General features: G+C 52.5%; 1 protein-coding gene across 5 annotated transcripts in view; it reads left to right on the top strand.

The window, feature by feature from the left end:
• The first annotated feature begins 1102 nt into the window (after positions 1-1102).
• Positions 1103-14526, top strand: part of TSPAN18 (tetraspanin 18) — a 203408-nt gene continuing 189984 nt past the window's right edge. For 2 of the 5 annotated variants that reach the window (XM_021925865.2, XM_021925859.2), the window contains exon 1: positions 1383-1711. The gene's annotated coding sequence lies outside the window, so the exon portion shown is untranslated. Of the gene's footprint in view, positions 1123-1382; positions 1712-14526 lie in introns of those variants that run through there. The other 3 variants (XM_021925863.2, XM_021925861.2, XM_031653531.1) reach the window with 2 other exon arrangements.

Raw genomic sequence — 14526 nt, 5'->3', positions numbered from 1 at the left:
TGTCTGTCATCTCAGCACTTTGGGAGGCTGAGGTGGGAGGATCACTTGAGGCCAGGAATTGGAGACCAGCCTGGGCAACATGGTAAGAGCCCAGCTCTACAAAAAAAAAAACAAAAAACAAAACAAAACAAAAAAAAGCAAAAACAAAAAACAACAAAAAAAACGACAACAGAAAACATTAGCCAGGCATGATGGCGCATGCCTGTGGTCCCAGCTACTGGGGAGGCTTAGGTGGAAGGCCCGGATTGCTTGAGCCCGGGAGGTCGAGGCTACAGTGAGCCGTGCAGGAGGTGGGGCTACAGTGAGCTGTGCTTGTTGACCAGGCTTGTCCAGCCTGGTCAACAGAGCGAGACCTTGTATCAAAAACAAAACAAAAACAAAAACAAAAAGACCCCCTTCCCCCCAAACTCTGCCCAGTGGCCTGACTACCAACACCCACATACAAGACAGGAGTAGGGTCAGCTCCTTCCTATCAGTCACTCCTTAGTGAGAATCAGCTGGCCAAGGAGCCTCCTGCAAAGCTGATGTATGTTGACTGCCTAGGGCCCACGGGGATGGGGTGTGGAAGCTTCAAGCTGGGACTCAAAACACAGTTGCCAAGGGAAGAGAAGTGGGCGACCCGAGCCCTTGTCATCAGCACTTTCACTTGGGCTGTCAGCTTTGATCTGCTTGCTTGTCCGTTTTGTCTGGGGCAGGGCCGGGTAGTTGTTTAGAGGAGGCTCAGAGGTTAAAAGTCTCAGGCAAGTCATGTCAGGAGTTGGAACGAGCCGGTGCTGCTGTGGCAGCAGTACAGAGAAGAAAAGGTAAGCTCCCCAGCCCCGCAAGAACCTCAGCCCTGAGGCCGGAGACACAGATCGAGCCCCTAGCAATCAAGTTATTTGCATCTGACCTGGGGTCAGGCCCCTCCTTGCTGAAAGTCCCCTTTCTTATCTGCAAGTCAAAGGAGGGTGTGTTCCCCAGGCTTTCAACAGGTACTTCTCTCTGCAAAGGGAAGCTCAGGAGCCCGAAAGGGACCGAGGATCTCACCCCAAGCCCTGGGGTTGGGCCCTGGGGTCAGCTGAAAGTTCTCCTGGAATAAATACACTTTGGGTCCAGCATACGCCTCTCCTCACTCCCGCAACGGTATTCCAAATTCAGACGCAGCGAGGGCCCGCGAGCAGAGTGGGAGGTGGTCGGAGGCAGAGGAAGGGGAGATGGGCAGAGGGTGGGCCCAGGGACCCCCAGACAAGGCCTGGACGCGGGGCTGGAGGCGGAGGCTGAAGCTGGCGGGAGGCGAGGGGCAGCCCGCGGAGGAGACTCGCTTCTCGGCAGCAGCGGCGGCTGGAGACGCGAGGGGCGGAGGTTTGGGGAGGGGGAGGGAGCGCGGGGGAGGGGAGGGACGGACGGCGGCGGAGGTGGGGCCGGCGGGCTGGCGGGCGTGCAGCTGCCGCCGGCGTCGCGGGGCTCCAGGCTGCGGGGCGGACGTAGCGCCGAGCGATCCACCGCGGAGCCGCGCGAGGCCGCCCGAGCCCCAGCCCCGGCTCCGGTCCCGGTCCCCGCCCGGAGCCCCGAGCGAGCGCCGCAGCCTCGCGCCGCGGTTCCCCGTACGCGCCGCCACCGCCGGGAAGGCAGCCGGCGCCTGGCAAGTTGCGAGCGCGCCCCTCCGACCAGGAAAGTTTCCCCCCGGCCGCTGGCGGGAGTTGGCGCGGGGTCCGGCCGCCGCAGCTGGAAGGTATGGGGCCCCGCACCTCCGTGCTCTCCGCACGCCGCCGCCGCGCCCCCGGGGACCTGGGGACCCCCGCGCGCCGCCCCGGGGGTGCTGCTGGACGCGGCCAGGGAGTGGGGTGGAGTAGGAATCCCAGGACGGTCCCGGGAAGCCCAGCAACCAAGTTCCACTCAAACTAGCACGCCGGAGCTGGGGGGGCCGGGGACGGTCTCGCCCCGTGCCTGCCAGGAGTCCACCGAGGGCCGGGGGCTGCGCCCAGGACAGGTGCAGAGCCAGTGGGCTCCCAACGCTCCGGGTGGGGGAGTGGGGGCTTCTGGAGAACGGCGTGGGGTGGCAGGTGTGGTTGCAAGGTTCGGGGTTTCGGCCAGGGCTGCGCCTGGAAAGGGGCTGCGCGCCACGCCACCCGGTAGGACAGGGAGGGACCAGGGACTGGGAGCGGCGATCAGGGCTGGGAGGGCTGTGGGGCCCGGCAGCGGCACGGAGGGCGGGCTGCCTTTGGGGTCCCTGGCAGCGGGGCGGGGCGGAGGCGCCACGCGTTCCTCCAGGACCGCTGTTATTCCTTAGGTGTGTGCGGTCTGGGGAATCGGAGACTCCGTGGGGTGCTGGGTGGGTGGGAGGCTCGGGCACGTCCAGATTTAGGGGCCAGTGGGAACCATTTGGGAGGGTGCTCGGCTCGAGTGGGATCAAGCCGGCTCCGGGTCCTGCTGGAGTGAGGTGAGTGGGCTCCCGCCAGGGGGCGGTGTGCCCTGGCCCTCGCCCGCAGGAAGCGCGTTCTGGCTCCTGTGAGGCAACTGCGCCGAAATCCAGGACGCAGGAACCACAGACACCAAACTTAAACGCGGGGTCCCGCCCTGAGGAGCCCGTCGTATACTAGCCAGACAGGGAAGCGAGACTGAGGGTGAGGCAAAGGGTTCACAGTTATAAACTGCGCCGTGGGCTGGAAAGGCTGGGAGTCAGATGTGATTTTTCTCGGGGAGGGTGCCAGGTCAAATGGATGATTAAGAAATTTACCCCCAGAAAAAGACGTAAGAAACTACAGCTGCGAATTGGTGCAGAGAGAGTGGGTTGGAGAATTAACTTTTTGACGGTTCTTGGAGTTGCAGAAACCCAAACCCCAAAATGCATGCACCCTTTTTGTAAAAGTTGCACCTTTGTCCCCTGGATCTGGCCGAATCCCTGCCTGGTGAAGGCAGAATGGGGGTCTTGGGGTATCCTCTCTCTGGGCACAAGTAAACTGGGAGGCACAGGGTGGGCGGTGGGGGATGGGGCCTTAAAGACTTCAGCAGTCCAGGCAGAAGTGTTAAATTTCTCAGCAGTCAAGGAGCCCTGGCCCCCACCCTCACCCCCTGGGTCTGGGGTCTCTAGGCCACATTCTTCTGGTCATTTCACAGTTATTGGTGGAAATCTGCCCTGGGTCCCAGTTATCTGGCCTCAGGGTCCCTGTATGTAGAGTCTGTGTGTCTGTGCCTTAGGAAGTCAATGGCTGCTTGCATCTGTGAGGAGTGTCATCTTTGTCATGTGCGGGGCTAACATTGAAGGGATACTGGAGGGACTATTGCCTCATCTTTCTCTCCAGTTCCCTCCCTCCTCCCCTCATCCCAAGTGAATGCAAAGGAGCAAATCATAGAATGTGCCGTGGCCTCATTGTGGTTGGTAGAAGTTTTCATCTTTCTCTTGGCTGGTAACCTGTGCTCCTTGGGCAGCCCCCGTCCTGCTCCCATGTCCTTAATGTCCCTTACAAAAGTGGGGGAAATGGGGGTCCCTTAAAGAGATGAGGTTCCTCTGTTCAATGTAGTCTGCCACCTGTTTTTGTTGGATGCTACTGAAATGCTCCAGGACAAAGTTGCCATAAAGACAGATCAGCATGATTTTTGTTTTGAATAGAAGAGGAGGAGGAGAGAGGAGAGAAAGGAAAGGGTGGAGAAGCCTGCTGTCTCGGGATAGGTCTTTAAGACATTCCAGGGGGCTGGAAAACAAAAGAAGTATTTTTGTTGTGTTTTGCTTTTAGTGACTCTTGTTTTTCTGTAGAGGGAAGCCTGCAGGGACCAACCCTGCCTTAGAACCTGCCTGGGAGCATGGGGCCCCTAGAAGGCCAGCGTTTTCCGTGCTCTGTCCTTCGCCTTTTCTCCCCACCCCCACCCCACTTCTCCTGAATTGGAGAGGGAATTGAAACTCCCCAAGGGCTACTAAAGTCTGTGTTTGGGCTTGAAGTATCTTGTGTGGGCTCAGTCTTCTCCCAGGCAAACTCCAAGATCTCTGATTTAGCAACATTTCAAGTCTTGGGCACTCTGTTTCCTCGTCTCCCTTGTCCCCAAACCCATTCAAACAGCCAGTATATGTGGTGCTTTTACCCAACCCCAGGCTGAAATAGTAGCACATCATTGAAAGCTGCAGGGCACTTTCTAGAAGCGGAAGTTACTTGGGTTTAGGATACCTTGGGGTTGGGTTTAGGACACCTTGGACTGAGTCCAGGAAGGAACCCTCTGCCCTTTAAAAAATGAGATTTTAATGGTCTGAGGGGTGCGTTGGAGGGCAGGGTGCTGGGTAGGGATACGCGATTAATTCAAGGATTTGTGGGAGGGAGTGCCAGGAAGAAGGAAAATAGCAGATTTGAAGTCTAGCTCTTTTGGGTCATTCATGTGGCCTTGGGCAAGTTATTTCCCCTCTTGAGCCTGCTTCCTCAGTCTGTAAAATGAGTATGTTGGCTGAGGAGATTCTGAGCCATCTTGCAACTTAGAGCAGGAGAGTCTAACCTTATAGGGGTCTGGGCAGCCCTGCTCCATTCCTTCCGCCTTCCATTCAGTGGAAGGCGCCTCTGCGGGCTGGCTTGCCTCTCTCTGCCCGCCTGTACACAGCAAAATCCTGCGTTGAATGAATGCAGCAGTTTCAGAAACCAGCTCCTGTCATCAGAGCTGAAGGACAGAGTGCCCAGCAGTTTTGGGTAGAGAGGAGAATGTCTATAACCAGTCCCTGCTGGGAGCCCCATGTTAGTCTGCAAGCTCGCGCCCCATTCTTCCTTGGGAAGAGCCCTTTCAGTTCCCGGGCTGCAGGTTTTACGGACCTCTCCCTTTCCGGAGGGCTGCTCTTCTGGCCTATTTCATCAGCCATTGAGAGGGAAAATCAGGAACATTTGTTCATGCTCAGCTGGGGTGCAGCACCGGGAGGGAGCCTTGGAAACCAGCACTCTGGTCCCACGGAGCAGATGACGCCCATCGATCAGGCATTTCTACCACCTGATACCGCTGAGCCATTGCACCAGCTTGGGCTCCTCCTGCCACCCAGGCTGGCACCTTGGACCTGCATTAGCGCTCCATTTGAGGGAGTGGGGGTGGATCATGAAACACTTTTTGTGAAGAGTGGGAGAGTAAGGTGGTGAGCCTGTGTTTGCAGTTGGCAGGGCTGGTCTTTCATCTGGGCGCTTGTTGTCTTAAGATCCAGCCCTTGCCCCTGGTCTGCACCCAAGACTGCTGCCTTAATTAGTGAATTCAACAACTTGGAGATGAGCAAAAACATGTTCACTGGTGGTGGGCAAGTATGTATAAAAGGCAACAGGATGGAGCAGAAAGGTAGCTGAACCAGGCATTAGGAGACTTGTGTTCCAGCCTGGATACTGTTACAGATGGAGCCATGTGGCCTTGTGTGAGTCACAGCCGCTCGCTGAGCCTCAGTTTCTCTATTTCTTTAGAGGCAGCAGTGCAGGTGGTTAGACTGCCTGGATTTGCCTGTCGGCTTTATCCTTCATATCAGTTGTGTGACCTTAGACCATTTAACCCCTGGTGCCTCCATTTCCTGATTTGTAAAATGGAACTAGTAATACCCCATCAGATTGTTGTGGATAGTCTTTGAGATGAAACTAGTAAAACATTTAGCATCATGCCTGGCATATAGTAAGTGCTAAATAAATGTTCACTATCATCACATTGTCATGATTATCATTATTACTATTGTAAAATGGGAGGGATTAACTTTGATTAACTTTGGTCCTTTCTAGTTTTCTGGGGCTGGATTGTGTGTGTGTGTGTGTGTGTGTGTGTGAGAGAGAGAGAGAGAGAGAGAGAGAGAGAGAGAGAGAGAAACAGAGAGAGAAAGTCTGTCTTTGGGTTAGAAGGCAAGGGTGAATAAGCTGCTTTTTTGGTTCTTTTCTTCCTTTCTCGGCCTCATTGAGGGGCTCCTGAATCTTGTGACTATGCTCGTGGTAGCCCCGTCCCCATGGCAAGAAGCCCATTTTGATGTCACTGACAATATCCTGGCTCCTGGCAGTTGAGGGATGATATTTCATAAGCTAGCATTTGTCCATCCTTTCCCTTCTACCCTTTGTTTCCCACCCTTCACCATGGTATGACAACAATATGTGCAGGTAATGTGTTTAAGCTGATCAGCCTCTCCCAGAGTCACCCAAATAAAAGGCTATCTTCCTAGAAGACACTTTTGACTTTAAGATAAATAATCTGGTTCTTCTGTTGTGTTGCTTTATGTCTGGCTGGCCCTGAATCCCTTTTTGTGTTCTACCCGTGGTCTGCTCCAAAGACGTGGGCTGGGCCAGGTCTGTGGCCTAAAGCTTTGGACCATATTGGCCATGCTGGCTGAGGCAGCCTCTTCCAGCGGCTTGAAAGGGGACAGGCCAGCCAGGCTAGGCCTCTGCCTCACCTTGTTCCAGCAAGGCTGCTGCTCTGAGATATCCCAGAGATGATTATCATGGGGGCAGACACTTGGGGAATGCTGCCTGTCCGCCAGGAGCTTGACAATGCCTCATCCTGTCTCCACCTACAAGGATGGTTTAGATATTGCCCACATTCTGTAGATTAGAGAGTGAAGGCTCAGAAGAGTAAGTGGTGGGATTGGGATTTGATCCTAGGTTGATCTGATTCTCTATCCTGTGTGCTAAACCACTATATTATATTTCCTCTTGTATCAAAACCTCCTGGGAGCCGAAAAGCCCCAGGAAAGATATCTCTTAGACCGAGTCAGGCCCCCTCCTCCCCGCCTTTGATCATCTTCCAGGCTCAGAGCACCTTATGAGATTCTGTTTTTGTCCTGCGTGGATTACTCAGGCATCTTGGGTACAGTGATAAGTAAGAGTTTTCTGGGACATGGCTGCTTATGGAGGGGTTAGAGGGGGGATGATCTTATTAAACAACAAAAGGTTGTAATGGAAAGAGGATGCATATTGGAGTCACAGATCTGAAATTTGAATCCTGATTCTGCAATTTACTGGCTGTGTGGCCTTGACTTCCTTATCTGTGAAAATCAGAATAACAGCAACCACAGATGACTCTAAAATCTCAGTGCCTTAACAAAACGATTAACTCCTGATTACATTACTTGTCTAACATGTGTCTCTGATCCACACGGTCACGCAGGGACCCAGGCTTCAAAGATGATGACTCTACCATCTTTGTAACCACTCCTTCTAAAACATGAGGCATCCAAAGTTACTACAGATGGGGAAGAGGGAGAAGGGAGAGCCACACTAATACTCAGCTGCTTTGGCCAGGCCATGACACACATCACTTCACCTCTAGCACCTTGGTCAGAACTGCCATCTGGCCCCAAACCAGCCCCCAGGGAGGCTGAGAATGTAAGGAAGTACATGGATATTTGATGAGCACTAAGTCTCTGCATTTACATTTACTCTAGTAGAGTGTTTTAAGGATCAATCGAGATGATGCATTTAAAGCTTCTAGTATAGACCTGGTATGTTGTTGGTTGTTAACACATAGAAGCTTCCTTTCCCTAATAATCCCAATGTGCATTGCTCTTTATAGATTACAGACTGTGTATATTGAAATTATTTCTGGGCAGATCATATTGTGCCTATAATATACCAGAGGGAGGTGAGTCCATGCATGGCAAGGGCACTAGAAGCCAGGCCCTGGATCTTCAGCCCAGTTCTCCCATGACTTCCTTTGGCTTACTGAAATTTACTACTCTGAGAACGTTTTCCAGCATGTCTCCCAGGATGTTTCAAAACCCACTTCTGCTCCTGTCTCCTCCCCCCATTCCTCAATAGTGTGGAGTATCTGTATTCATTTTATGGATGGTGAGGAGGGGAGGTTGCAGGAACTATCTGGAAACTAAGGGAGAAAGTTCTGGCCATGAGGTGAGACAAGCCAGAGTCTTAGGTATTCATAGTGAGAGCCATAAGAATTGGGTGCCACATTTGGGCTGCTTGGGGAATTGCCGTGCAGCCAAGCTTTGGGGTATCCCTCCAAGGCACACCTGGTGCTACCTGCAGCTCCCATCCACCTACGTACCTCCATGCTCACCCATTGTGTCCTTGTGAGAGTGGGCAGGGAAGTGGAGGGCCCTGCTATAGTTTGGTTTGTTTGACCTTCCAAATCTCGTGTTGAAATTTGATCCCCACTGTTGGAGGTGGGGGGTGTTTGGGTCATGGTGGCGGATCCCTCCTGAGTGGCCTGGTGCCCTTCTTCAAGCGAGTTCTCATGCTGTCAGTTCCCAGGAGGGCCGATTGTTAAAGAGCCTGGCTCCTCCCTGCCCTCTCTCTTGCGTCCGCTCTCACCGCGTGATCTCTGCACATGCCAGCTCCCCTTCACCTTCCGCCCTGAGTGGAAGCAGCCTGAGGCCTTCTCCAGAAGCACATGCTGGCACCATGCTTCATGTACCACCTGCAGAACCATGAGCCAAACAAACCCTTTTCCTTTATAAATTGCCCAGCCTTGCATATTCCTTTATAGCAACACACACGGACTAAGATGGGGCCCTAGGAGGCTTTCCAGGTCTGCTTTTCCAGTAAGATGTCCAGACCTAGGTTCAAATCCTGACCGCTCTATTGAACACTTATCCATCTCTCTCAGCCTGTCTCAGTTTTCTCCTCTGCAAAATGGCAAGAATACAGGAAAGCTAAAAAGCGAGTCAAGTGCTTGGCACATAGTAGGTGTCATGTTTGCACCTCTTCTCTCCCCTTTGAGTAAGAGGAAGAGCTGCCCTTGGCAAGGGAACAGTGCCTGGGGAGATGCTAGAAGTGGGCACACGTGCTTGGACTCCTGGTCCTTGGATGGAGAGGCACTCACTTCCCTTCCCAGCAGCCTTGGGCTGGACTCTTGTGTTGGCTTCCATTTGAAATGGGAGAAGAATTTGGAGCCCTGGGTCTTGGATTTAGACCCAACTTTTCATGTCTAACTCCCACAGCGGGTGCAGGGCTGGAGGTGTTGCTGAGAGAGGCTCCCCCACCCCGCCCTGTGTTGCTGCCTCTCCTTCTGGGGGGACAGATTGCAGCGTGCTCTAGTGGGCCAAGTGCACTGGGCCACCTGCTGCCTGACATTTAGGGCTACCCCAGCAGGGCAGGCCCAGGGAACTTGCTCATTGGCTGGTGTCTTAACCCTTGGGGAATGAGGCATTTCTCCAGTCAAAACAGAAACGCCACCCTCCATGGTCCCTGTGGGGAAGAGCTGGGCAGGCTGGACACGGGGAGTGGAGGGGCCTGCGGTTAGGAAGAGGATGATCTCTCAAGACAGGATTCGGAGATGTGCATTCTTCTGCTGAGCATAGTGGACACTTGTTCCTGGGGTCATTGAAGAGTGCAGCCTTCCCCTGCAGCTGGATTTACGCTGACTCAGGCACGGAGGCCAGGGATGGCTGTGACTGTGGCACCTTGGGGCCCTCAGACACTTCCCTCACTCCTGCATCCAGTCCTCGGCTTCTGCGGTGCAGGGCCCGCAGCTCTGAGGCAGCTCCATAGCTCTGTGAGATGGCTTACTGGTTTCCTGCGGCAGCCGTGACAGCACCATAAACTAGGTGGCTTAAAACAACAGAAACTTATTCTCACAGTTCTGGAAGCTAAAAGCCTGCAGTCAGGGTGTTGGCAGGAACATGCTGTCTCTGAGGGCTCTAGGGAAAGGTCCTCTTTGCCTCTTCCTACCTTCTGGTGGTTACTGGCAACCCTCTGTGTTCTTTGGCTTGTAGATGCCTCCCTCCATCATCGCATGACATTTTTTCCTGCGTGTCTGCCTCTCTTCTTCTTATAGGGACACCAGTCTTGTTGGATTAGAGCCCACCCTAATGACCTCCTCTTAGCCTGATTACATCTGTGAAGTTCCTGACAGCCAGGGGTTAGGCTGTCAGCATATCTTTTTGGGGTACACAGATCAACCCATAGAGGTGGTAGTATTATTGCTCTGTTTACAGTCAAGGAAGTCAGCGCAGAGAGGTTACGTAATTTGCCCAGGTTCATACACCTATATACAACTAGTAAGTGACTGGTAAATTACTCTCTGTACATTTCATTCCTCTTACTGTTACAGTAGGTTTGCATACCTACCTCATAGCCTAGTCCTTAGCATCAAAGGAGGTGAATGTCTGTGTCAAAACACACTCTGTCCACAGCTAAGTGTTTGCCAGTTGTGTTATCCATCTTTGCTCCCTAGATGGGATGTCTCCCAGGAAACATCAGCGTATAGAAATTACAACCAGTTGCAGCTAGAATGTTTTCTAGAAATAATTGTTTGAGTTGACTGAATGAAAGGCACCATTTGCATTCTTTCAACTCGCCTTTCTGGAGTTGCCTGCCAGCTCCATCTCCTCGCAAGTAGAGAATATCAGATGAGATGGATTTTTCTTGCTTGATAATTTTGCTGGGTTCCATTTTAGCACCAGAAGTCATGGTGGCTTTTGTAATTTGGGCTTCTCTCCCCAGGAAAGTATCTGGGCATCTGAATAGGGAGGGTCCCTGGGAGGCTCAGTAGATGACTCTCAGCTCCAGAGCCCTTCCCTCGGGGCAGGGAGGGTTTGGGGGTTCAGCTGTGGAGGCTGGAGGACTCTGATATGCAACCTCATCTGGGTGCAAGGAAGCAGGGGAGGCAACCTGCTGTGGAGGGTTGGGACACATTCTGAACACAGCGCCTGGGTTCAAACGCCCGGTCGGCCTCACACTATGACCTTTGTTTGATCTTTGACAAATCACTTCAATTCTCTCTGACTCCGTTTTAACTCATCGGGGTTGATGAAAATGCATAAGTGTATCTCTTGGGATGGAATGTGGTACATGAAAAGTGTTCAGTGAATGTTAGGATTACTTTAAATATTTTATTTGTCATCTGTTTTCCTCCATAGACTGAGGGCGGAGATGTTGCTGTTTGGTTTTCCATGGAGCCTGCAGTGTGGAGCTCAGTCCCTGGGGTTGGACAGATGCTCATATGCTGAATGAATGAGGAAATGAATGATTGAATGAGTAGATTCTTAGCTATAGCTTCTTTGGGATTCCATCCCTCCTTGCTATGTACCAAGGCCTCTGCCCCTAAGCCCCTCTTATGTGGGGGCATGGGGAGGCCATAGCACCAAAGCCCAGAGGGAGCCATAGAATGCCATGAAAATGCTCAGGGCGTCCAGGACAGAAGGGCCACCTCATGGATGCAAAGGACAAGTTGGGTTGGAGGATGAGGAGAAGTTGAGAAGGGAGTCTGGGAAGATTGTGGTCACCACAGGAAGCAGGTCGTGGTGGCTGAGTGGGAAGATCACATTCAGAATGTGGGGTTTCTCCCATGACACAGCCACCAGAGGCACTCCCCGATGTCTCCAGCACACCAGAGAGGCCCGCCCTTCTCCAGTGTGTTAAATCAATAGGCGTACCTCATTTTAGGGAGCCCGATCTATGAAAATGCCAGCTGGATTCGAAAGTCTTCATTCAATTTATAGACAAGTTAACTCTAAGGTTCCCACTGCTTTCTTCTGCCTTAAAAATAAATTCCATTTACGGAAGTTCAGCTTACACACTTTGTTAGGAAAACATCTGCTGTGTTATGTGGTCATGTTAGCCGCCTTGCTTAAAACCCTTCGATGGATTCTCGGTTGTGTTCAAAAGGCTTTCATGTGGCCTCTGCCCCCTCCCCAGCCAAGCCTCACTCCGTCTTCTCCAGCCCATCTGCCGTTTGTTTTCTTCTCTTGCCCCTACCTTCATGGACGAATCTTTGTGACCTTCCTCCCCTGGACTGTTTTTCCTCCCTCTTTAGTTACCTGACGCCTCCTCATCCTTTGGATCCCAGCCCCCGCATTACCTCCTCCAGGAAGTCCTCCTTGACTTCCTAATGGGCCAAATTCCCCATCTGTAGGCTCAGGTGGCTCCACAGTCCTCTCCTTGGTGGTATTTTGTCACTCTTGGATGATTGTTGACTTCTCTGTGTAATTTTTTTTTTCTAACATCTATTTCCTCCACTTTGGTGTAAGCCCAGGAAGGCAGGGGCAGTGCCTGTCTGTTCATCCCTGTATCCCAGGCACCTGGCAGGGTCTCAGAAGGTGCCTGAGAAATTCTCTTGCCTTCTCTCCATTTTCTCCTCTGCAAGCCAGTCTTTTTTTAGGTTGTTCTGGTGGTTACTGGTAATCCTCCGTGTTCTTTGGCTTGTTGATGATCACAGCTAATATGTATTGATTACTTGCAGGGTGCCAGGCCCTCACAAATCAGATCTCATCCACCAATAGAAGAGTTTTTTACAGTGGGAACGCTGGAGCCCACCTGACTTGAGCCCCAGCTTTATCACGTACCTGCTCTGCAGCCTTGGACAAGCTCCTCAACCTCTCTGTGCCTCATTTTCCCATCATAAAATGGGACTAAATATAACACCTAACTTATGAGTTGTGAGGATTACATAAATTAATTCATGTAATATTTGTTTTTCCAGTTTTGGAGGCTGGAAGTCCATGACCATGGTGTTGGCAGGTTTGGTTTCTTCTGACGTCTCTCTCCTTGGCTTGCGGATGGCCACTTTCTCTCTGTCCTCACACAGCCTTTCCCTGGTGTCTCCTGTGTGTCCAGAGCTCCTCTTCTAAGAATACCAGTCAGATTGGATTAGGATCCTTAAGGCCTCATTTTAACTTCATTACCAAAACATTCACATTCCAAAGTGCTAGGGCTTAGGGCTTAAATATGAGTGTGCAGGGAGCACAATTCAGCTGCTAATATCTTCTAATTCAGTACTCTATCCCCATTTTATGGTTGAGAAAACCAGGGCACAGAGAGGTTAAGTCACTTGCCCAAGGTCACACAGCTGCTAAACAAGTATGGGAGTGTAAAACCCAGGTAGTCTGAACCTGGAGCCCGCACTCCACCACCAGATGGTCTGTTTCCTGGCTCTGCTCCTCTGCGGATCCCCACAGTCTTCCCTTTTGGAGCTGGTTTGTTTCTTAACAGCAGAGTGGGGAGGAAATCAGGATCCAGGGGTCTTTGTGACTTATCTCCTGGCCCTTTGCTCCCGTCCAGCCTTGAATCCCTCGTTTGGTGGCAGCCGCCAAAACCACGAGGGAATGGGGGCCTTTACTTCTGCACCTAGGCTGTGAGGGAGGTGGAGGCCGCAACGGGGTGGGATAGTAGTCAGAGATCCCAGGAAGTGAGGGGGGTTTCTTGATTCCAGGGTTTCCCTCTTTCCATATCTTTTTTTTTTTCTTTCCAGGAGTTATCTGCTCTTTGAAAATAATCATGTCTGGTTGGGCACAGTGGCTCATGCCTGTTAATCCCAGCACTTTGGAAGGCTGAGGTGGGCAGATCACTTGAGGTTAGGAGCTCGAGACCAGCCTGGCCAACATGATGGAACCCCGTCTCTACTAAAAATACAAACAATTAGCTGGGCATGGTGGCGGGTGCCTGTAATCCCAGCTACTCAGGAGGGTGAGGCAGGAGAATCACTTGAACCCGGGAGGCAGAGGTTGTAGTGAGTTGAAATTGCGCCAGTGCATTCCAGCCTGGGCCACAGAGCCAGGCGAGACTGTCTCAAAAAGAAAATAATCATGTCTTCCCGGTGAAAGACTTAGGAAAAAATAAAGAATAACAGCAAGAGAATGTGGAAATAGAACAAAAGCATATTCAATGGAAGGTCACTCTCAGTCTTACACCAGTCTCTGTGCCCAGAGAAAGCCCGTGGCTGCTCTTTGGGGTTTCCAGCCTGCCTTCAGGCCAAGAGATTGAAGCGGGTGCTTGAGGTTGGAGGAACCGGAGGGAACAGCTGTTCACCGAAGCCATGGAGCTTCTCCTGGGTAGACCATGGGACATGGGAGAGGTCCGTCCTTTTGGGATGAGTCCCTGGCATGCCACTGCATGGCCTGCCATGATGCAGTCATTCCCGACTGGTGGATTGGGCTGCTTGTCTCATGCACACCCCTTTCCTGTTGCCCCACCAAGCAGAGACACCTATGGTAGGGTGGCCACCGGGTCAATGACCTATTCTCTTTGTCATGGTTGCCTGGCCCTCTCTGATCTCTTCCTGCCCCTTGCCTATTCCTGCTTGGTCCCTGCAAATATCATCTTGGCCTTTTCATCTCGTGGGGTGCAGGGGCCTGGGCTAGGTGGGGTTTGGGAAAGAGCCCTTGGGACCCTTTGGGGAGGATGTGTGACCGGGAGACCTGTGGGTCAGGACAGAGGGCATCTCTACCTTCCTCCAGTGTGCGATGAGGGTGCCAGTTGGCAGATCAAAGGGCTTTTTGTTGTTGTTTTATTTTCCTTTCCAGAGCCTTCTTGCTGGGAAAGCAGGCTGTAGAACCAAGGGGAACAGCTGCCACGTATGTGTCCTGTGAGAGGGCAGGGCCAGCCAGCCAGGAGTGTGGGGCATCTGGTGCTGCTGAGGGGCTGGGACTGGGCCACAGGTGGGAGCTTTCCCCAGGAGACTCTGCACCTAGAAACTGATGGGAATGTAGTGGCCGACCTCAGAGGCTGTGGGCCCTCAGCAGGACAGGAACACCTGCAGAGTATTAGCAAAGAATTGGGGGAGCTGCCCCACAGCCCCACCCTAGCCTGTGAATTTCTGTCTTCCACTGTTCTTCAAATGGAGTGATGCAGGGAGCACTGGACTGTGAGTCCAGAAAGCCTGAGCTTTAAGTCC

The sequence above is a fragment of the Papio anubis genome, chromosome 12 (assembly GCF_008728515.1).
Source record: "Papio anubis isolate 15944 chromosome 12, Panubis1.0, whole genome shotgun sequence".
Lineage (NCBI taxonomy): Eukaryota > Metazoa > Chordata > Mammalia > Primates > Cercopithecidae > Papio > Papio anubis.
This window is presented reverse-complemented; position numbering and strand designations above follow the sequence as displayed.